Source organism: Sceloporus undulatus, chromosome 8, assembly GCF_019175285.1.
Source record: "Sceloporus undulatus isolate JIND9_A2432 ecotype Alabama chromosome 8, SceUnd_v1.1, whole genome shotgun sequence".
NCBI lineage: Eukaryota > Metazoa > Chordata > Lepidosauria > Squamata > Phrynosomatidae > Sceloporus > Sceloporus undulatus.
The window spans coordinates 18,538,434-18,560,877 of record NC_056529.1 but is presented as its reverse complement, the minus strand read 5'-3'; positions in this window follow the sequence as shown (position 1 = coordinate 18,560,877).

The following is a 22,444-nucleotide window of genomic DNA, read 5'->3' as shown; positions in this document are numbered from 1 at the left end:
GGGATGGGATCCTAGCATGTGGCTGCAGGGCAAAGTATAATTCCACAAACCTTTCTGTCTTGGTTTTTTGTTGTAAAAAAAAAGTGTGATAAGAATGCCGTTGCAGATCTGCCAGGAGGAGTCAATTTTCAAGAAGTTGTCTGGCTAATTGACAATTGACTCCAGGGATGGAAAGAACATTCAGAAATACTCAAATAATAGATGGGAAATGGCTCTCCTAAGTTTCAGAAAACCTTGTCAAGGAGAATCTTGGATGGATAAGCATCTCCATTGCGTGGGATATATCCTGCAAGGAAAGTGTATGTGAGGTTTTTGCTCAGACAGCAGCACTCTCTCATGAGAGAACAAGATTCCTGTGCAGAAAAACCATGATACATGGAGAAAAGAACATTGCTGTGGTAGGGGGAAGTAACTACCACAAACACCCAATTGGTAGACAAAAGGCCACAACTTTATTGAATACAGCAAGTGAGAGGGTTGGCCCGAAATGCATAAGGTCTGGATCTGACATCCACTAACCCGTGTTGGTCGATGAACCGAATTGCCTGGTCATGGCCAGCCTTTGGGATGACAGAGGGGTAACCGACTATCGCATGATCTCAACTTTGGTTGAGCGCATATGCGCATCTCCACACCTTATCAGTGGGGGATGCTGTTTCAATGTTGTCCCCACATTGGTGACACCACTACTCTCCCAGCACTCCCGGGCCCCCATTGAACTCTCAATCCAACGCTCTGCAGTGCCCTCTGGGAGTTGGAGTCTGGACCAGAAGTGCTGCCACCACCCCAGGATGCGGCACTCCTGATTGCAGAGGAGCCTGGGAGCTGCAGTCCCACCGGCTAGTCCTCCTGCCACGTGGAGCCCTGGTGACCTGGGCCTTGCCGACAGCCACCGCGGATGCCCCTTTCCCCCCTGCAGCAACCGGACCGGCCCCGGTCAATCGGGTGGTCCGCTTTTCAGGAAAAAAGGACATGTCATCCCAGAGCTGCTAGAAGCTGATCTGCAAGAAACTTCCATGTTTCTTGCAGATCAGCAAGAATGTTTGTTTGTTCAAGCAGATGTTTGTTCAAAAGATATTTGAACAATAGATGAAAAATGGGTTTTCTGAGTGTCAGGAAAGATCACAGTAGAGATATACACGTTTCCAATTTTTCACCTTGACTACAAATACTTCCTTCCTCCGGTCTTTCTGGAGTTCCATAATCGTGACTATGTAGTGTTACTGACTGTTGATGTTACAAGGGTCAGCCCTGAATAAAGTCAATAAGCATGACATCTGTATCAACCCCTGTTGTAGAAACTATGCCATTCGCTTCTGAAAAGACTCCTATCCTAACAAATGGGGAGAACACACTCATTTTTCAAGATAGCACTCTTGCTCTGGGATTCATCCTGCTTACCTCCAGGCCTGGGGAAGAGGGATTTAGGAGTTCTGGTTGGATCACTTATTTGCTGGTTATTTTTAATTCATTGTTCTAAACTTTTATAATGGTTGTACAAATATTTTTAATCAATGCTGAGAGCTACCCTATGTGACATATCAGGAGAAGGGTGGGATGGATAGATAGATGGATGGAGGGAGGGAGGGATAGTGGGATGGAGGGATGGATGGATGGATGGATAAAACGAATTCAGCTGTTCGTTCCCTGCATTTCTTCAAGCCACTGTCCCCACTCCTTGCCTTTCAATGGCATAGTTTCATTTTGCCACAAAGAGCTCTTTCTCTCTGGACTGCGATGACACTGGTGACTGTCAGGAGGGCAAATCGATCCTTTCTTTTCTATGAGGCCAACCGAGACAGAGAGAGCTGCATTTGGCCTCTGTTCTTGGACTTTGCTTGCAATCTTTCTCTTTCTCTCTTTCTGAGCAATTAGAAAGCAGGGACGTAGCCAGGATTTTAAGAAGAGGGGGGTCCAGACTAAGTGCCACCATTATAATGGGGCTTGAGTGCGGCGGCGCAGCAGCACACACCATTCATTTTTCTAATGGAAGGGGGGGGGTCCGGCCCCCCACATCCCCCCCCCCCCCCGGCTACATCCCTGTAGAAAGTTAGGCTCATCATTTGCAATCTGGGGACAAAATGAACACACCGTGGCAGAGGTTCTAGTTTGAACTCCAATGACTTCTTTTTCCTTTTGGAGAGCAGCTGAAGTGCTATTTAGACTACAGATGCTTGCCTGCCTTTATTTGCCATGGAATTGGCTCCAAAGAGGTATAAAAGGTCTCCTTGCTTCTCCGAGAAGGATAGTGCTTGTTCTATGTCCTCTTCCCTTCCTCTCTTTTCTTATTTCTTGCTAAAGAGCGGCCACATTGATATTGTTTTTAGACACCTCCTCTCTGTTTCCACTGTGCTCCCTTTTCCACTGCAGTAAATTCCACTTAATAACAGCCAAGCTTTTATCTCTCCTGTTCTTAACGTTGCCCTTTCCCTCTTTTTATGTATTTCTCAAAATTACTGGCCCTACACACAATCTGTCACCTTTTACACCCTCCACAAATTGAATTTCAAGCTCTCTGAAGCCTTGCCAAGATTTTGTGCAACTCCAGGTTGCGATGGGAGAAAAGTGGCCACACCGTATTATTTATATACGTTACGCTTCTTTTTAGTACTCCCACCAAGGCAAGGAAAGTTTTGGGAGATCTTGCACCATCCAAAACATTAAAACAAAACAACAAGCTAAATAGGTCCATAGTTTATGTAATGCTCTGTTAAAGAAAATGTAGGACTTGGTTTCTAAAAAGGAAACAACCATTAAAATCAAAGGTTTGGGGGGGGGGAAGTTGGAATAAAAATCAAATCAAGTTGGAATTACTGCTAAAAAAAATAAGTAGCTACAATTCCAACTTGTCTAATTGCCACATAATTGTAAAGAAACATTTAAAGATCAAGCAGACAATGGATCATGAATTAAATAAACACAATCCTCCTGGCATATCATCCCACTCTGACAGTATTGTTTTCTGTTGCATCATCCTTTAGATCCTTTCTTACATGCCCCTAGATTGTATCCTTGACTTATTCATGGGTCATATTAAAATCCATAATTTTGGCCCTAAAACCTGCCCAAGACTTATATATAGGGTCGACTTATAGTCGGGTACATACAGGATATAAAAAAGAAGTCTGTGGCTGAGAGTTGTAAATGCCCGTTCCTCAAACTCCAAACCCCATCATTCCCTAGTATGGCAACCAAAGTGGAAAGACGACTCTATAGTTAGTGTGAAGGGGCCCAATAGCTTAAATCATAACCCGAATCCTATAGGTTAGTGCCATCTAGCATAGATCTATGGAATAAATGGTTTAGTGGTATGCTGGCATTTATATTCAGACTTTTACCTGTTCGCTGTGGCCCATTCATCCTTTTAGCACAAGGTTTGTGTGTGCATGCATGTGCGGGAGAGAGAATGAGCGAGAGAAAATGCTTCAACTGCCTGGAAGCAAAATTGTTCCAGGTAATCAAGTCAGATTATAGTATTTCTGAATATACATAATTGCTACATCTGTCGCAAGACAAAATGCTCTTTCCACTGGCTAATTGGTATCTGAAAGGGAGACTCAGATAGAAAAATGAATGTTTTAAGGGTCAGTGCAAATGGACAGACTCAAGTGGTTCTAAAAGTGATCATGGGTTTCTAAATAGACAGTTTTCTGGATGTTATTTTATTTCACCCTGCCTCTGGTCTTGGAAGGGTGGAACATCAATGTAGATCTAGGGAGACATCGTGGGACATGGGATGGAAGAGTGGCAGAGAAGCAAGCCAAAATGGGGACATTACCCCTTTTTGACATTGCTAAAGCTTCCCTTCTTCGCATCATTGCAGGTTGCTTGCTTGAAGATAATAGGGCTGGGGGGAACGGAATTGAAGTCATCTGCTCCGAGCTCTTATCAGAATTATACATTTGGTGTTGATCACTTTTAAGAAAAGTTATTCTTGGGCAACCTTCCCATTTTTATCTCTTATCGCGTTCCACTCGGGGGAAACCTTATCACCTCTTTTCGCTAAAGGTATGATAATTGGCGCTTTGCAATTATAGGTGCAACACGGAAAGATTTAATGGGCCAATTTGACAAGGTAAACCAGGAGGCGAAGGGGGAAAAAACAGAACTGTAGCCACCTTATCTGTTAACACTTTAATTGTACAATTCCCCCCCCTCTCTTTTTCCCCCTTAATTAATCCAAAGTTACCAAAGTAATTGCTGGTAGCTATAATTATAAATAAGAGATATATGTCCACGTGTAGCAATCTCCTTCAAACTGAGGGAGGGGAGGGGGAAAAGATGTGCAAAGAGCAATTGTTGCAAAGGATCACCTTTGCGGCCGCACTCACAGGCAAAAGTTCTCAGCGAGGTGGTAAAACTCTTGCCCAAACTTATTCATCCTTCTTGGATGTGCCCTTTGCATGCGTACAGACATTTCAAAGATGGAAACCGGAGCACATGTGGCCAAGTAACATCAGAGTATGGTCAAAACGGCAAAAGTTATTCATGAGGAAAGGGCATAGAAACCAGGAGAAGCTGCAGCAGTTTGTTTTTGCCTGAGCCTACTGGGAAGGGCAAGATTCTATCCCCTCTTCTCTTTTCTTTGCAGAGGGAACTGAATGTATACTACTTCTGCACTTTGAATATAGTTTTCAGCAACAAGTAAGCTGAGAACAAATGGCGAAAATGGAAGGAAGAGCATGAAACTTGGGGAATTTTATAAGTAGCTGAAAAAGTGAAGGCTTTATCAGGGCTGCCCTTGCCAAATTGGGACTGTTGAAGTGTATGCCTTCAGCTTACCCTGAGGTGTGCAGCTATTGATATTGATACAGATATTGATACACTACAAATCATATCATCCGTGACCATTTACTAGGCTGTCTGGGGGTGATGGGAGTTCATTTACAACAACGTTTGGAAGGTGACTTGCTTCCCAGCTTTGCTTCATATCTCTTCCTGGGGTGGCTTTGGAATAGAACTTACCGCATCTTCAGGATGTGTTGACTGTTTAGCTACCTGTGTCAGTACCTTTCTCACCATCTCTACATATAGCAAATATATTCTAAGAGGTATGAAATAACTTTTAAAAAATCATTTTAGATATAGTGAAAAACGGATATTCCCACCCCTTCAGGTCTGCTTTGGTGCAGTGATGCATTTTGCAATCAATTTACAAAGAATGCAAATTGCAACCTGTTTTTATTGTTGCTGGTATTGTGGTGGTTATATTTCCATCCCACATTTCCCCCCGTCTGGGACTGGAAAGGTAATGAACAAAAATTAAAACACCAACAGTTTCCTTTGACTACATTAGGGCTACTCTGGAGTAAATGGAGACCCAGAGATCACCTGCTCGCAGCTTTACTTACCACTGTACTGTATATTGAAATAACAGTATGGAGAAAAGAAAAAAAGAATGTAATGGACGAGTAACATGCTGCAGTGAAACAATGTTGTTATTGTGTGCCTTCAAGTCATTTCCAACTTATGGCGACCCTAAGGCGAACCTATCATGAGGTTTTCTTGGCAAGATTATTTCACAAAGGGTTTGGCATTGCCTTCCTTTGAGGCTGAGAGAGTGTGACTCAGCCAAGGTCACCCAGTGGGTTTCATGGCTGAGCTGGGAATTGAACCCTGCTCTCCAGAGTTGGAGTCCTGAACTCAAACTCAAACCACTATGCTACATTGGCTCTCATAGTGAAACAATGCTATAAGTTAACACTTTTCATCATAACAGCAAATAACTGGATTGTGGTCTGGCACTAATGAAAGATTTAAATTCCATTAGACAGTTTAGACTTGGTAGAGATTCTTTTTCTCCAAATGAGTTATTTATTTTGGAATGGCCGAGGGCAAGTGAGCAACCAATAAGGCTCTGTGGATTTCCAAAAGGAAAAGATAGCAGCTCTGTACAGAGCAACATTAGAGTTCTGCTTTCAAAACTCACAGAAGTGTAAAATTTGGTGAGATGCATCAGTGCGCAGCAGATTAAATATTCAATGAACTGTTATGAGACAGAAGTTAATAATATTTATACCTTTATCCGGGGATCTCATGCACCATTTAAAAAAAAAGCAATATACCAGTATTAGAGGACTGGGTTTAGACTGTGGTTTAAATATGTATTTATCTGTTTTTAATAACACCCTTTTATCTTCAGAATGGAGACGGCAGTCAGGAAATCAGAAGAGGACTGAGACATGGAAGGGCAGCTATGAAGGAAGTAGATAAGACCCTCCAATGTACAGATGTAGCAATGGGTGCCAAAGTCAGAATCGTCAAGGCAGTTGTATGTCCCATTTCTATGTATGGTTGTGAAAGCTGGACAGTGAAAGAAACAGGTAGGAAGAGAATCAACTTATTGGTGAAATTCAAGGGTTCCCTAGGCATTGAACGGTGATGTGAAGTCATGCATCATTGACGTGCTACAGTGCGTTAATGGCAGATTGAAGGCAACGTCCACATGCCCCAAAGAACCTGCTAAAAGCGGAGGTAGCCCACATGGTTTGGTTGCTGTGGGCTCCCTCGGGAGCAAAAACGGGCAGCTCCAGACTGCCCTTTTGGAGTGGTCTGTCAAGCCCCATGGAGACCCAATGTGGTGATGTGGTTTGAGTATTGGACTCCTACTCTGGAGACTAAGGCTCAGTTTTCTGCGCAGACATGGAAACCCACTTGTTGACCTTGGATGAGTCACACACTCTCGGCTCCAGAAAAGCTCATGACGTTTGCTTTAGGGTCATCATAAGTCAGGAGCAACTTGAAGACACACAATGACAGCAGCAAATAATAGCATGCCTTCTCTCCTGATTAATGCAGCTGTTCCCAATAAATCCATCCCCTGCAAGCAGAGGCCATCTTCACCCCCCTTTCAGTACAACACAGATACCTATGGAAACCGGCAGAAGAACAACATCATGAATATGCAAACCCTTGTTACCCAACATCATTGCCACAGATGTGGTTGCTACGCATCTGGGGTCTGTCCATGATTCATTCATTGTGCACATGTTCCCACTCAACCAGCTACTTAGAGTATTTCTGCATGACAGGGAATGGCTGATTGTTCAGCCTTAATCATATTTTTTGAAGTTTACTCCACGAACATCTGTGTACAGTCATTACGAAGCTGGCACCAGCTCTGAGATGCCAGTAATTCTGTCTCTTTCGCTTTCTCTCTCCATAATGCGCAACATTGTCTTCTCTTCCGTCGGCGAGAATGTGGCACACAAGCTGTGTTTGGCAGGCAGTGAAGGACTTTAATTGACCAGTTTTGTGTTTGTAGGGTTTGTTAAAAATTGCCTAGGCATCTGTGAGCAAAAGTAAAATAAAATAAAGTAAAATAAGACAATGTTTAAATATATATATATGATAAGATCAGAGCCTGGAAAGGTTTCTATTTTGGGACCATAAATTCCAGAATGCTCCAAATAGCATAGCCTCTGAGAAGCATGGTTCCAAAAAAGAAGAAGGGTCTTTCCTAAGCTCTAGCTGGGAGGAAAATGAGAGTGGATTTGAAATCTGTCCAGGGTTCAAATCTCTGCTCAGCTATGGAAATCCATTGGGTCACCTTGGGCGAGTTGCACAGTTGCGCTTTCAGGAAACCCCATGATGTGTCCTCCTGAGGGTCGCCATAAGTCAGAAATGACTTGAAAGCACACAACAACAACAGTTGAAAGAAAAAGGGGCAGGCAAAGTGGCCAAGGAAATGAAAACAGCAAATACTTTTTTTTTAAATCTAGGTGTGAATTATTTTTATTGTCTCACCTTCTGTAACATCGGAAACTTGGGGACTTTAGAAAGATTGGATGGGAGTCCGCCAATGGATAGCAGGTGCTGTGGGTGGTATTTCAGAGGAAGGAATAGCAAAATTTCACTGGATGGGTAGAATTGTTTTTGGAGAGGGGATGTAATACCATCATTTTACTCCCCTTGTATCTACACCCCACCTTAGTCTACAGAGGCAAGTAGCAATTTTCTACCATTGCAGGATGATGGCATTAGATCCATTGTTATCACAGGTATGAATGCCACCAAGTATATCTTAAATAGGCAGGGAGATTAACACTTGGCAACCATAGAGCTGAAGGGCTATCCTGGAGCAAAGGACCACTTCTCTCCAGAAGGCCAAGCGGAACCATGTTTGCACATGGTTTTACTAAATTGCATGCTATTTATTATGTGAAAGAGAAATATGAGTAAGTGATTCAAGATTGTTTAAAAAAATCTTGGAAAGGGAAAGAAGGTAAGAATATTATGCAAGAGGAATAAGGATAAATGAGAGTGAGATGAAGGAGAGTGAATAATTTCATATGAGGACAAGGATCTTGAAAATAATGTGAGGGAGCCAGCAAGGGTGAATGCGGAGACTTAGAGAGCTGACACGATTGCAGGAATGCGGAGAGTAAATTATTTCAGCTTTCCTAATAGGTTTCCTAATAATGGTGCTGCGGTTTCATTGAGATTACTTATGGGAGCATGTGCTTGTTAGCGAAAATAATGGAGCCGGTCGTACAGATGACTTCCCAGGCTGCTGCTAGGTATTAGCTCCTGTTTGAGGCTGTCTTGCCTTCGGAATTGTTTTAGGAACATGACTTCTTACAGAATTCCTGTCCTTGCATTCATTATCGGTTTAATGTGCTTGCAAAGGCAAGGGCCTAAATACCCCCAGAAGCACCAGATCCCATCTGATCTTGGATGCTAAACAGGGTCAGCTCTGGTTAGTACTTGGATGGGAGACTGCCAACAAATACTAGTTAGAGTAAGGATGCGACTGGGGACTGTAATATTCTGAGAAAACCCAAACAGTGGTTACCAGCAATGGTTATCCAAAACACTTTTACAAAACTATAGCAAGAGGATGAATGACAAAGAAGGAATTTAGAAGTATAAATAGTGGAGTAATGAAATACTGTAATAATGATGATGGTGATGTGTGCATATGTGGATTCTTACATAGCTGTAGCCATTACAGTGTGTCTTTTGTTACTACATGCTTGCCAAGGTTACAAGAACCATAATGGCCAAGATGAAATGGTGAGGCCATTGGTTTCCCCAAAATGTTCTCCAATCTGACAGCAGCTGTAGTTGGGAGACAACACAATCCAACATCACACAAAAACTTATCTTCCAAAGTGGTCCATAAAGTGATAAGGATGCTAATCTTGGTACATTTTGTTCTTGCAAGTAAGAATGAATGCTTTCATTGTTTCGTCCCCATCCCTTGCAATGAGAAACTCATTGAAAACTGCAAAATTTTAGAAGAATATAGCTTGGGACTTATTCTGCACACACACACACACACAAATACATGCAAGTATTTTTGTGCAGAATACAGATACAAATACTTTTGATACAGAAAATGCTCTTTTCTGTATAGGAAGCTCTGTTTCTGTGCAGAAATGTTGTTTTTGGCACAAAAAAAGGCCATGTACATTTTCCACTCAGAATAAGTCCTGAATGCAAAAATTCTCACCCTTCCAGGATTCTCCGCATCAGGTTTTTCTGACACTTGATGAAGTTTTTTTCCCTACCATTTTAGTAACATTTTAAAATACTTTTTCCATCCCTACAAAGCAAGAGTTTTCAGTGACAGTAGTCTTGCTTTGTGATGATCAGGTTCTTACACTGAGTCTTTACTTTTTAACACGTTAAGGGCATTCCCACTTTGTCTGTGTCTAACTTTCAAAGGGCTGGCTTTGAGTGACCTCAGCAAAAGCTTTTGGCAAGCTTTGTTGCTTTTGCATAGACCGGATTGTCCTCCTGCGAGTGGCAAACTCTTCTCTGAAGCTGTCGTAATAGGTTGTGTGTGTGTGTGTGTGTGTGTGTGTGTGTTGGCGCAGTTGTACAGCTCACAAAAGAGATGGGATGCCATCAGTCATTAAATGGGAGCCTTGCAGATGACACTTGCTATTTTCTGAAGAAGGAAAATAATATTGTGTGTCCCTTGACCTGCACAAAGTTGTACACTATGAAGAAGTTTGCAGCTTCTGACTTCAGAATGCCTAGGTCTGCTTCCGACGTGATTCTCATCTTTGTAGAAAAAAAGGTCGCCCTGACTCACTAGGATTTGCAGCAAGGATAAAGCTTTCTCTTCCAGCCTCTTTCTTGAGGGTTAAATCTGCTCCCCAAATCCAGGGCTTTCTGAGATTTTCCTTTCTCAGCTGAGAAATATTGAGCATGCAGATAAAGACCTTGGGTTTATTCCCCCTTCCTGCAACCCATATAAAACAAGGAAATATCTGCAATGTATCCATGAATTAAACCCTTCAACAGAAGGACATTTGATGCCTGTCTTCCTACATCAATTGCTGGAATGCTGGGTTTACCTAAATTGCTATAATGGGGCAGTTTATAGCAAGATCTGGTTGACCTTTTGTGTCCTCATAAGCAAGATTGTTGAGCAATCTGGTGATCCTTTGGGTGCAGGTTTTAAAAAATCCATGTGTAGGAGCAGAGCTTGGGATAATTTTTCTTTGGAACTACAACTCTATGAGATTTGGAGAATCTAGTTTGTGTACTCCAAAATGTTACTTCTCTTACTCTGTATACCAGTCTCATATTTATCTACCCATATCCATAAAACTTGGGGAGAAAATCCACTTGTTGCTTGACTAGAAGTAATATATTGAATGGTGATGTAAAGCAGGGCCTTCTTGGTGGTGGTGCCCTGATTCTGAAATACTCTTCTTCATAATGCTAACTTTCCTGTCATTTTTGCTGCCACGATGACCCAACAAAATGTCTATTTGGACTTTTATGAATAATGACTCAGAGCTGCAAAATGTTACCATTTTTGCACAAGAAATCCCCAAGTCTCTGTATGCATAGCCTTTATCTTGTTTGAGCTTTGAAATGATTGTACAGGTTGAGTATCCCTTACCTGAAAATCCAAAATCTGAAATGCTCCAAATTCTAAAATGATTGACGAGATACTTTGATGCTTCCGTTTTGGAATATTTTGGGTCTGGGTTTTGGAATACAGGTAGGATAGTATGTGCTGTATTTGCAAGGCTGGAGAGAGATGCAAGGCTAAAGAGAGACATTAGGATCCATGAAATGGTGGGAGGCATGGATTCATGCCAAGCACTATGCTTTGATTCCCACCATTTCACAGATCCTCAGTCTCTATCCAATCATGCCTCTCTCCATTCTTGCATTTCTCTCTAGCCTCACAGATACAATACATACGATGCTACTTGTGTCATTTGTATTATGTACAGTGGTACCCCGGGATACAAAATACCCACATTACGAAATTTCCGGGATACGAAAAAATCCCATAGGAAATAACTGTTCCGGGTTACGAAGGTTATTTCGGGTTACGAAGAAAATTTTGGTGCTTTTCGGCGCTATTTCACACGAAATCGCGGCTTTTCCCCATTAGCGCCTATGGGTTTTCGGCTTGCGAAGGCTTTTCGGGTTACGAAAGCGGCGGCGAAACGAATTAATTTCGTAACCCGAGGTACCCCTGTATATGCAAACAGAGGTATTCCAAAATCTGAAATAATCTGAAAGATTTAACAGTTCTGGAGCCAAGCATTTTGGATAAAAGGGGTACTCAACCTGTGCTGTTTATCTTGTAGAAAATGCATACTATTTTACACATTAATTTCTACCCAAAATCCACTAGAAAACAAACCCCGAGCGAGTACTCTATGGAAGACAGAGCAAATGAAAGCACCTGAAACACACATGCAACAGATTTGATTCTTACATCACTTGTCAGGACATCCTTTCCCATTCTGGATGAGGATATGTCCAAATATTATTTAACCACTGGGTTGCCATTCGCAGTATTCCTTCTGAACTTTATTGGTTTGCTTGTGCAGGGTCTTTTGATTTATTCAGGCATCTGCTCTAATACAGCTTTTGTATCACCCTCTTCTTTATCGCTTGACTCTTTTCCAAGAGAAACAGAGTCGATGGAGATATTCAGCGGCTCGAGGCATCTGGTCTTTTATGGCTGGAAAGGGACTGCAGAGCAGCGGCTGCTGTGAGCTAGTTTGGTGCCACTGAGCTCTGGAGTAGTGTTTGGCCGTTACACTCAGTGTCTTGAAGTGGGCTTTGGTGCGCTGGTGCGCTGGTAGAGATGGGATGCAAAGGTGCCCTTTCTAATCTGGTGCCTCTGCAATTGCAGCTGCCAATTCTCTGCACAGGCTGTTGAGTCCTGAAAGGCACTTTCAACCATGCTCCATTGGCCCATATACAGCAAAGCCTCTCTTGAGCTGTGCGCATCTCCTTCGACTGCTGTGGTTTACTCAGACTTTGGCAAGCCTATTCGCTTGGTGTCATCTCCTGCAATGAATCGGTAGGAGAGATTCTTTTTGTTTTCCTGAAAGTCCTTGTATGCACAAGGCAAGTTTTGGTCTGGATGGATTGGATTTGTACACTGTCTTTCTATAAGAACACTGTGGTATAATGGTTTGAGCATTGGACTACGACTCTGGAGAGCAGGGTTCAAATTCTGGCTTGGCAACATAAACCCTCTGGGTGACTTTGGGCAAGTCATACTCTCTCAGCTTCAGGGAACGCAAGGGTAGACCTAATCTGAACAAATCTTGCCAAGAAAACCCTGTAATAGGTTTGCCTTAAGGTTGCCATAAGTCAGACATAATTTGAAGGCACACAACAACAACCTGCATTTCAGCCAAGGATGGTTCTCCATGTGGCTAAAATCAAATACAGACAATAGAAAACATAACCCAGATTACAATACAAGTAAACTAACCGATTGACTTGCCATTTAATATACTTTTTGTTTGAAATTGTATTTATTTTCTTTACATTTTTTCATGTTCTTAGTCACACTGAGAACCAATACTGAGAAGATACTGTCCAGTCAATAACGTGCAAGTATATTTACAGACTAAGACAACATGGTGTAGTGGTTTGTGCATTGAACCATAACTCTGGAGAGCAGGGTTTAGATTCTCTCAGCCACAGCAAATACAAGGGCAAGCCTACTCTGAACAAATCGTGCCAAGAAAACCCTGTGATAGGTTCACCTTAGGGTTGCCACAAGTCAAAAATGGTTAAAACAACAACAAGAAAGCTAGGGCTCCATGAGATTAGGATTCAAATCCCTGTTCAACCATGGAAACCCACTGGATGGCCTTGGACAAGTCATGCTTTGTCAAGTTCCTTAGGATCAGTTTAAGTCTGAAATGACTTGAAGACAGACAACACCAGCAACTACTACTACTACTAATAGATAGATAAACATTGGCCCTATACAGACAGGGCAAAATAATGCTGCTTCGGGTCACTTTGAAGGTATGCTGTTTAAATGTTGCATGCATCCTAAGAGTCCGGAAGCCGCGCCAAAGCCACGATCCAGTCCTAAGCACTGGAGCGCAGCTGTGGTGCAACTTCCAGACTCTTAGGATGTATGCAGCATTTAAACAGCATACCTCCAAAGTGACCTGAAGCAGCTTTATTTTGGCAGTCTGTATGGGGCCATTGACACTGTTCTGGAGCTAGGTTAATTTAATAGCAATAGGTGCAAGATTTGCTGAACATGAATCTTTAACTAGAGGAAGATGACCATATGCCCAAAGAAGTCTTCAAGAAAAGGAGGGCCTGGCACTTTTCAATGTTGTTGTCTGCTTTAGTGGCCAATATTAAAATTCTTATAATCTTCTCACCAGACTAAGCCAAGCATATTAGAATAAAAATTCTCAGAGAAGAAAATTAAACATCCCTCTTGCTTTCATTACCCTCAACCTTCACAACTTTAATATTGGCCACCGAAAAGGACAACAGATTATTGCAACTCTAATATTTATTTATTGTATATATAGTCACATATTTATATTCTGACTCTGTTTGTTGTTTATGTTTTGATTGATTTTGTGAATTAGGTTCTATATTGCTTTTTTCTCTCTCTCCAAAGGACCAGAATCATAATTCGGACAACTCTGCGCCTAGCAGAGTTTGTTGGCTTTGTCTGAGATGTGTCTCAGGTTTTGAAGAACATCTGGGTTAAGAATGAAAAGTATGAGTGGAATCTGTTGGTGACTTATATCTTCAGAAGAGGACTTATATCTGTGAGATGTAGAATTGGACAGTTCTATAACATCCGTATCCATTAAATGGTTGCCATTACATAACTATATTGGATTGCTGGGAGAGTGACCAATGCACAGCAGGACAGATGCACAACAGAACCAAACTTCAGCAGATACCAAAGGCTCAGTGTATGTGCTTTTCTGTGCAACACTTCAGGGTATTAGAATGCAATAATACAAGATAATACAATAATACTTGTTTTCTCCTATTTTAATTTATTCAGACCCTCATGCAAGGATGAAATAGTCAAGGAGTTACACTCTGAATCTGGGGCTATGGATTGAAATGTCAAGGTTGTCTAGGATTTTAAGGGCAGCTGAAATGTTCCTACTTCAAATTTTATGAAGATTTTTATTGTTTATGAATTAATGCATATAGTATATATTCAGTATATGCCGTATAGCATATATACTGTATATACTGTATACTGTACATAAATCTTTACATTATTGCTGGAAAACTTGGGTCCTTTCACACAATATGGTTATAGCAGTATGATTCCATGGTTGCCTCTTCTGGAATCCTGGGATTTGCAGTTTAGGGAAGCCAACATGGTGAAATAGTTTGAATATTAGAGTATCATTCTGGGGACCATGGTTCGATTCCTCAGCTGGCCGCGGAAACCCACTGGGTGACTTTGGGTGAATCACTCTCTGCCCCAGAAAATCCCATGATCTCACTGTAGTGTCACCATAATTTGGAAATTGCTTGAAGGCACTCAACAACAAAGTTAGAATTTTTAGCCAGAATGCTCTAGTGCTTCCAACATTACAAATCCAAGGGCTCCATAAAATGTATCCGTGGCAGTTTAAGTTGGAATCCTCATGCTATAATTGTGTGGTATGAACAAAATCAGTAGTGACATGGCTGGACTACACACAACAACAACAACCTATGTATAAACATCTGGCATCTCCTAGCGAGGATAATGGAATTGTTCCAGAAAAAGGGGAATGCTTCATTTTCTCTGAGAGTGTATCTGCAATGCCCTTTCAATTCTGCATGCTCTGGTAAATGCACACAAAAAGCAGACGCGTTCCCCACGGAACGGAAGGGCTTGCAGCGTGTTAATCAATCAGTCACAGATACAAAATCCACTTTGCCAGAGCCAAGCATCAGCCAGCCAATTTAGATGTAATAAGAACTAATCCAAGCTTCTTCTACACCTGAGCCTTCACTGAAGCACAGTTTGAGAATGTCGGTGGGTTAATGATTTGTGATGATGAACTGGCTTTTGGGAAGCCCAATCATGCAATGTTGGTGTTGACTGAAGAGTGCAATTATTAGATTTTTCTTTTGGAGGGAAGGAATAATAGTGGAAATATAACCGGATAAATATAAATGATTGATTGTCAAGTCACCAGGTAGTCAGTCGAGTGGGTTTTCTGACATATCAATGAACTGAAGTATATCTGATGAAGTTGGGGGAAATCTGAATGGACAAAGTCAAATGGTGAAGTCTACAGTGCAATATGGATGCTGGGTACTTTGCTAGATGCCTTTATTGACCGAATATGGAGTTCATGCATCTTCCATTGCATCAATCCTGGGAGGTCCAAAACATCTTGATGGCCAAAGAATGAGAACCACTGTTCTCATAATGCAGGTTGCATTATAGGCGACCTTTACTCAACGGTAACTGCTAGTTCTAGCATGTAATTTATGGGAAGATGAGATTTCATTGCATCTTTCCAAGTAGGTTGGACTTACCATGACTCCAGAACATCAAGAGATGATGCGCACAGTGCATGCAATAGGTTGCAAAGATTTGAAATATTACCCACTTGGAATATGTACACCTTGTCAATGGTTCAAAGGGGTCACTATCTCTGGCTGCTCCCAGAGTATTCCCCCGTCACCTCTACACTCCAGAGCAACATCAGATGGCTGCCTACACACATGTCCTGCACTGTCACTTGGTGCCTCCACCATTGGAAAGAGTGCCCCCCTCTCTGATCAGAAACTAGATTCCTGGCATCAATTACATGGCTGGGTACCTAATTTTGACCTCAGAGGAAGCGACTCATGCCAGCGGTGCCACCACCAAGTAATGCAGAGGAACATGTGTGTAAAAAGCCACTCAGCATCACTCCGGAGTGCTCTGGATTTTCCTGCAGAGTCCAGAGCAAACGATGAGTTTTTTGCACTGCTTTAAGGGAGGGAAAGGGTGCATTCGGTTTGGAACTAGCCTTTGAGTTTGCACTCAAATTTGGGATTTGGCTCTGCATCATGTGTACAGGTCGCCATGAGGACAAGGGAAACCACTTCATTTGTCCCATGTGGACATGCCTTATAACACATCTGGCTTTTTAGAAAGATGCCATCTTTTGGGTGATGCATCACCTTTACCTTCATGGTCTTGAAGGTTGGCCATGTCCCCATGCATCTCCACTGCAGTCAAACCAGCACTTTTCTTTGCCCCGTGACAACATCTTTTGCTCAGCCTTTCAGATTACGGGAGCTAAATTTTCTGCCTATTAGCATTCCGATAATGAAATGGATAGTCCCTTCAAAAGCAGGATGAAGCGATGGTCTTGCCAGTCTTCTCCAATTTGCATATGTGGGCTGCTATTTTAATCCTTGGCTGTTTGCAAAGTTTCATTCCCTTAAGAATAAATCTTTAAAACTAGACTGATCTGTCCTAATCTAGTGCTTTGAGGGAGGAAGAGAAGTGATATCAATGTGAGGGGTATTTTTTTTTAAATGTAGTCTCAGACATTATTATTCTGGGAACCCTGTGGTTTGCCACATCAAGCGAAACATCAGTTTCTAGGCCTCCAGCTGAGTATCTGAGTAGCAATGCCAAGTCCTTCTCCATACCAAGTCCTTCACATGGCTAACAGATGTGTTGCCTGCAGAGCTGAGCTGTTGGGTACAAAGGTTGGATCTGCGTCCAGGAAATTAACATTATTTAGCTTTTCCAGAGAAATCCCATCACTTATGTTCTTGTGATAATATGACTAGTGGATTGTGTTCTCTCTGACTGTATTCTCTAGTGTCGTATCTCATGTATATGTTGGTTACAGAAACTGTTATGTGGGATATTATTTTTTTTTAAAAAATGGCTGAGAAACTAGGAATATATTATGAGTTGGATTAATATGCCAGAAGAGTCCAATCCTCTTACATTATTGGCCACTGTCATTTTGATAAGAGGAATGCAAATTGGAGCTGCTGGTATGGAATCCATTCAAATCAAGTCTCATAATGGCTTAAGGTTCTGTTCAGTCCAGATAAGCTTCCAAAAGCATCTAAGCTTTGAGATGTTTGTTTGAATTCCTATAGATATCTCAGGAAATGGATTTCTTCGTTTGTTCTCCATTTTGGCTCAGTACAAGTTAGAAGTACGACCAGAGAAAGGTCACCATCATCAATGACCAAGACTGTCAATGACTTTATCACTAGAACTCTGAAATAACAAAACCAACTGACCAAGCTAATCTGCAGCCATTGCTGAGACTTGATCTTCTCTTCTATCATGTTCTGCCATTTTATACAACGTTTGTGTCTGTGAACATACTACTGACGCCTGAGGAATGAGCAGCTATGGGCTACAATCCTATTGATTATTCCCAATTAAAGCAGGGCTATTCGTTCTTGAGTAGTGAGTCAACATTTAGGTCAGTGGTTCCCAGCCTTTGGTCCATTTGTTTTGGGCTTCAGCTTCCAGAAGCTCCAGCCAAGTTGACCAACAATCAGGAATTGTGGGAGATGAAGTCCAAGTCACTTGGATGATCAGAGTTTTGGAATCACTAATGTAGATAAATGTGATTGACTATAGTTGAGATCAGTCATAGGATTTAGACCATGGTTTTCAAGATCTTGTTGGAACACAGTTCCCATGATCTATGACCGTGATGTCCAAACTCTGGCCCTCTGGGTGTTTTGGACTTCAGCCCCCAGAATCCCAGACCATTATCCAAGATGGCTGAGGCTTCTGGGAGCTAAAGTCCCAAACACCTGGAGGGCCAGAGTTTGGACATTACTGATCTATGATGACTAGATGAAGTTGTTTGCCAGTAACATCTCAGAAGACCACAGTCACCTAACCTCATTTTAGATGCAATATGTTTCACATCATAAACAAAGAATACTGGAGGGGGGGGATCATTGTTGGGGCAGGAGTGGGGAACGTGTGGCCCGCCAAATATTTTTGGACTGCATCTTCTATCTTAGCCAATATAGCAATGAGGAGGGATCATGACACTTGCAGTCTAATATCATCTATAGATGTCTGCACATTGCCCACCTTTGCCAGAAAGTGTCTGTTCTTTGACTGTGGATATTTTGAAGAAAAGTAGATTTCTGGAGTGTGTAATCGATAAGGAGAGTCCCCTCTGGGTGTATTGATTCCACGGTGCTGTGTTTATTTTTTAATTAATTAATTAATCAATAACTTAATTAATCAATTAAAGCAACAGAGGAACTTTATTTGAAAAGCAATGTGTTCACCGCTTAAGGAAATGGAGACAAATGAACCAAAAGGAGGCAAAGTCAAAGGGGAATGAGCAAAAGTGGCGTCACCTGCTTTTAAGATAAGTTGGGGACCTTTGGGACCTTTGGCCTTCCAGCTCCATAACTCTAGGGATAACCCTGCTTTGTGGATGGTTTTTAATATGTATTGATTTTAATAATTTGTAAACTGGCTTGAATTCTATGAAGAAGTTCAGATAATGATGATAATAATGGTGTTGTTGTTGTTGTTGTTGTTGTTGTTGTTGATGATGATGATGATGATTTCCCTATAGAGCTCCCAGCTGGCATGGTTGACAATAGGGAATTGAAGATCCTGTAGTCCAAAACATCTAGAGAGGGAAAAGTTCAAAACTTGTGTCAGCTACTCACTGAAAACAGTATAACATTAACTGGATGTAGTATGTGTCGAATCCAGCTTCATTGCATGCCTCTTGAACATTCACAGGCTCCGTCAGTTTTTGAATACATACACCGGAAACCACTTTTCTGTGGATGTAAGTTTGGTTGCTTTGCTAGTGGCCCATGTGTATTTTTCCTCCTTATTAAAAAGGGCTATATAAATGATTAATAGTGACTGGAAGGAATAAAACATTATCAACAGCTCTTTGCTTTCTCATTTAATTGTCGTGACAGATCAGATTGATGGAAGGTACACACTGGGTGCTATTTGTCTGCAGCAACACAGTGGCTAATGGAAGCATTTGCTTTTAAAAGCACCTGCTAAGGAAGAAAAAATGTTTTGCAAATGAAATTATAAATGGTACAAAGTGAGCGTATATTTCAAAGTGGCCACATGCAGAGAGCATGAAAAAGGCAGCTTTTCCTCCAGCTATTTGGCCAAGAGTTCTGTTTCGCAAAGGGATGCTGAAGGACTGTCGGATGACAGTTCTGTCTTTGAAGATGTCCTCCTGACAGTTTCACAGTGGTGGTCCCACTGTTATCCATCATCAGTTGGATTCTTATCTCAGAAGATTTCACTCTTCTCAATGATGTGCTGCTACCAGAATATCCCCACCCCCTGAATCTGTTCCTGTAAGGGTGGGAATTATGTGGCCATTCAGATTTTGCTGGACTACATGTCCCAGTAGCTCTGAGTTAGCTCTGACAATGGAGATGAATGCTGGTTGCAGTCCAACAACATTTGGAGAACTCAAAAGTTCACACACTTTGGTAACGTTTGGGGGTGGTCTTAATGAAGGTGTTACCCAACTCTGATCTTTATTTTAGTGGCACTGTTTCTAAAATTGAATCTATAAACTTATAAATTAGTACTAAATTGAATGGTATATATATATATATCTTGTTGTTTGCCTTCAAGCTGTTTCCGACTTATGGTGACCCTAAAGTTACCATATCACAGGGGTTTCTGGGGCCAAGAGGATATAACTTGCCCCATGTCACCCAGCAGGTTTCCATGATCGAGCAAGGACTCAAACCCCAAACTCCAGAGTCCTAGTCCTATGCTCAAACCTCTCTAGGCCATGCCTCCTGTCAGTATATATATTTGCTTTAATAGATGGCTTACTATCTGAAATCTGTGGGATCACTGGAAGTACTAAATGCATGAGATATTTAGTACTGTCAGTGATCCCAAGAGCTCGGATTAGCAAAGACTTTATACATCTTGAAGTGTCTTCCTTTCATAGCTATTATCCCACTTTTACATCCCAGCTTGGCTGACCAAGCAAGTGGCAGAAGGTCTTCCCATCAGTACTGATGAATATTCAACAGTGGAAAGAGAAGGGCGCCATTCATACGCAAAGACAGATCTCAGTAGCCTTGAGCGAAAACGCTCTTGAGGTTTACATGGGTTATAAAAATGCACCGGAATCATTAACCTTTAGGGAATCTGACACCAAAGTGAAAACATTTTGATTAGAAATAAATTAATCAGCTATTAGCCGGATTACATTTCATCTGGTAAAAGTCCAAGAGAGATCATGTGTCATGCAAAGAGTTTAATTGGATCCCAGCGTTTTTTGCCAGAGTATTGCCAAGGAGCAGAGACTGGGGCTTTCCATCCTGAGAACTGATTTTGTTGGTGTCAAAAGTTCTCCATATTTGGGTTCTCTTTGAGAGCCCTAAGCATAACCTATACTCTTTTAGCAGTTGTTCTAAGCATTTTCCCCATTTTCTTCAGATTACAAGGCTTGCAGTGACTTACCAAAACCAATAAAATAGCATTTTTTAAAAAGATAAATCATATTTCCAGTTTCTACATTGCTTATTAAAATAAGTGGCAATGATGACAGTTTCTTTCACTTGTATCCCTTCTCTTCTGCTCACAGAGAGCAATTCATGGACTTCAGAGGGAGGGAGCTGGTGAAAATAGCATCAGGTTAAAAGGAGAAATGATGCTACTCACACCTTACCATTTTACCACATATATATGAATTCTCCTCCTTAGTTTTTTGTGGGTTTTTCAGGCTGTGTGGCCGTCTTCTGGAAGAATTCATTCCTTTTGTTTCACCTTCATCTGTGGCTGGCATCTTCAGAGGCAGCCGCAAATAGTGGATATCTATTGTAAAGAACAGGTCAGCAGCTTTGAGATGTGGCTAATTTTTACCTCCATCCTCGATTGGTCCACACAAGCATTTTTTCGATAACCTGGACATGATGTGACACACTTCTATTTTGACTTTTGCCTCCCCTCCACCCCATAACTTGTGCAATTTGGGCACAAAGTTGGGTTGAATCCAGCAAAACCATCACTTCTTAATTAGAGAGCAGGGGAATGGCATTGTCCTAGGGCTTGACGAATGGAGAAAGGAGGTCTGGTAACCACAGGTAGCCTGTGGGACACATTTGACCCCCTTCTGTGACATTCTTACACACATCTGGCTTATATACCATATATACTCAACTATAAATCAATCTGATATATAAGTCGAGGGTAGGTTTGGGGGCCAAAATTATGGATTTTGATGTGGCCCATGGATAAGTCGAGGGTAAAACTTAGGGCAATGGTTCTCAACCTTCCTAGTGCTGCGACCCTTTAATACAGTTCCTCATGTTGTGGTGACCCCCAACCATCGAGGAGCGGTGTCTCGGTTCCTAAGACCATTGGAAATATGTGTTTTCCAGTGGTCTTAGGCAACCCCTGTGAAAGGGTCGTTCAACCCCCAAAGGGTCGCTACCCACAGGTTGGGAACTTAGGGGCATGTAATAAAGGATCTAAAGGATGAAGCAAAGGAAAAGAATGCCAAAGAACATAACAAAATTCCAGTAGACATACCTATTTGTGCTCATAGTAAAATCTGGATAAATCAGAGAGTAGAGGTGGATAAGTGCTTCCAGGGCAGATTAAACTCTTGCCTTTCAGCATATGTGTGTGTGTGTGTGTGAGTTTAAAAAATCAATACGTACATTGATCCATGGATAAGTCGACCTAAATTTCTAGACTTATACATGAGTATATACAGTAGATCTGCCTCTGGACTCTCCATTCCACTCTATGCATCTGAGGAATTAGGCCCAAGTCTATGAAAACTCATGCTCCCAGCTTCCTTCTTTCAGTTGGTCTCAAAGATGCAACAAGATCCCTCGGCATCCTGAATTCCCAGAGTAACATGGCTATGTCTTTGACTTCTAACCCTCTGGCCACATGCGTCTCAATTTTCATTTGTGAAATGTTGGAGGATATGGTGTGTGTGAAAGAGAAATTGGCACTTCACTGTAGAACTTCCATTACTCTAAAAAATGGCGTTCCATTTGTGAACCTATGTGCTTCTTCACTCCATTGCTCTGAGCTGTCGGTGTTTGTGTCCCATAACTGTATTAGACAACAGTGAAATGGGGGACAGGAGAGCATAGGATTATGTCTGAAACCTCATTAAAATGAGTAGACAAATAAGCATGATGCATGCAGATCATATTATATGAATATTTGGCCAGTGTTGTTGTGTTGTTGACTTATTAT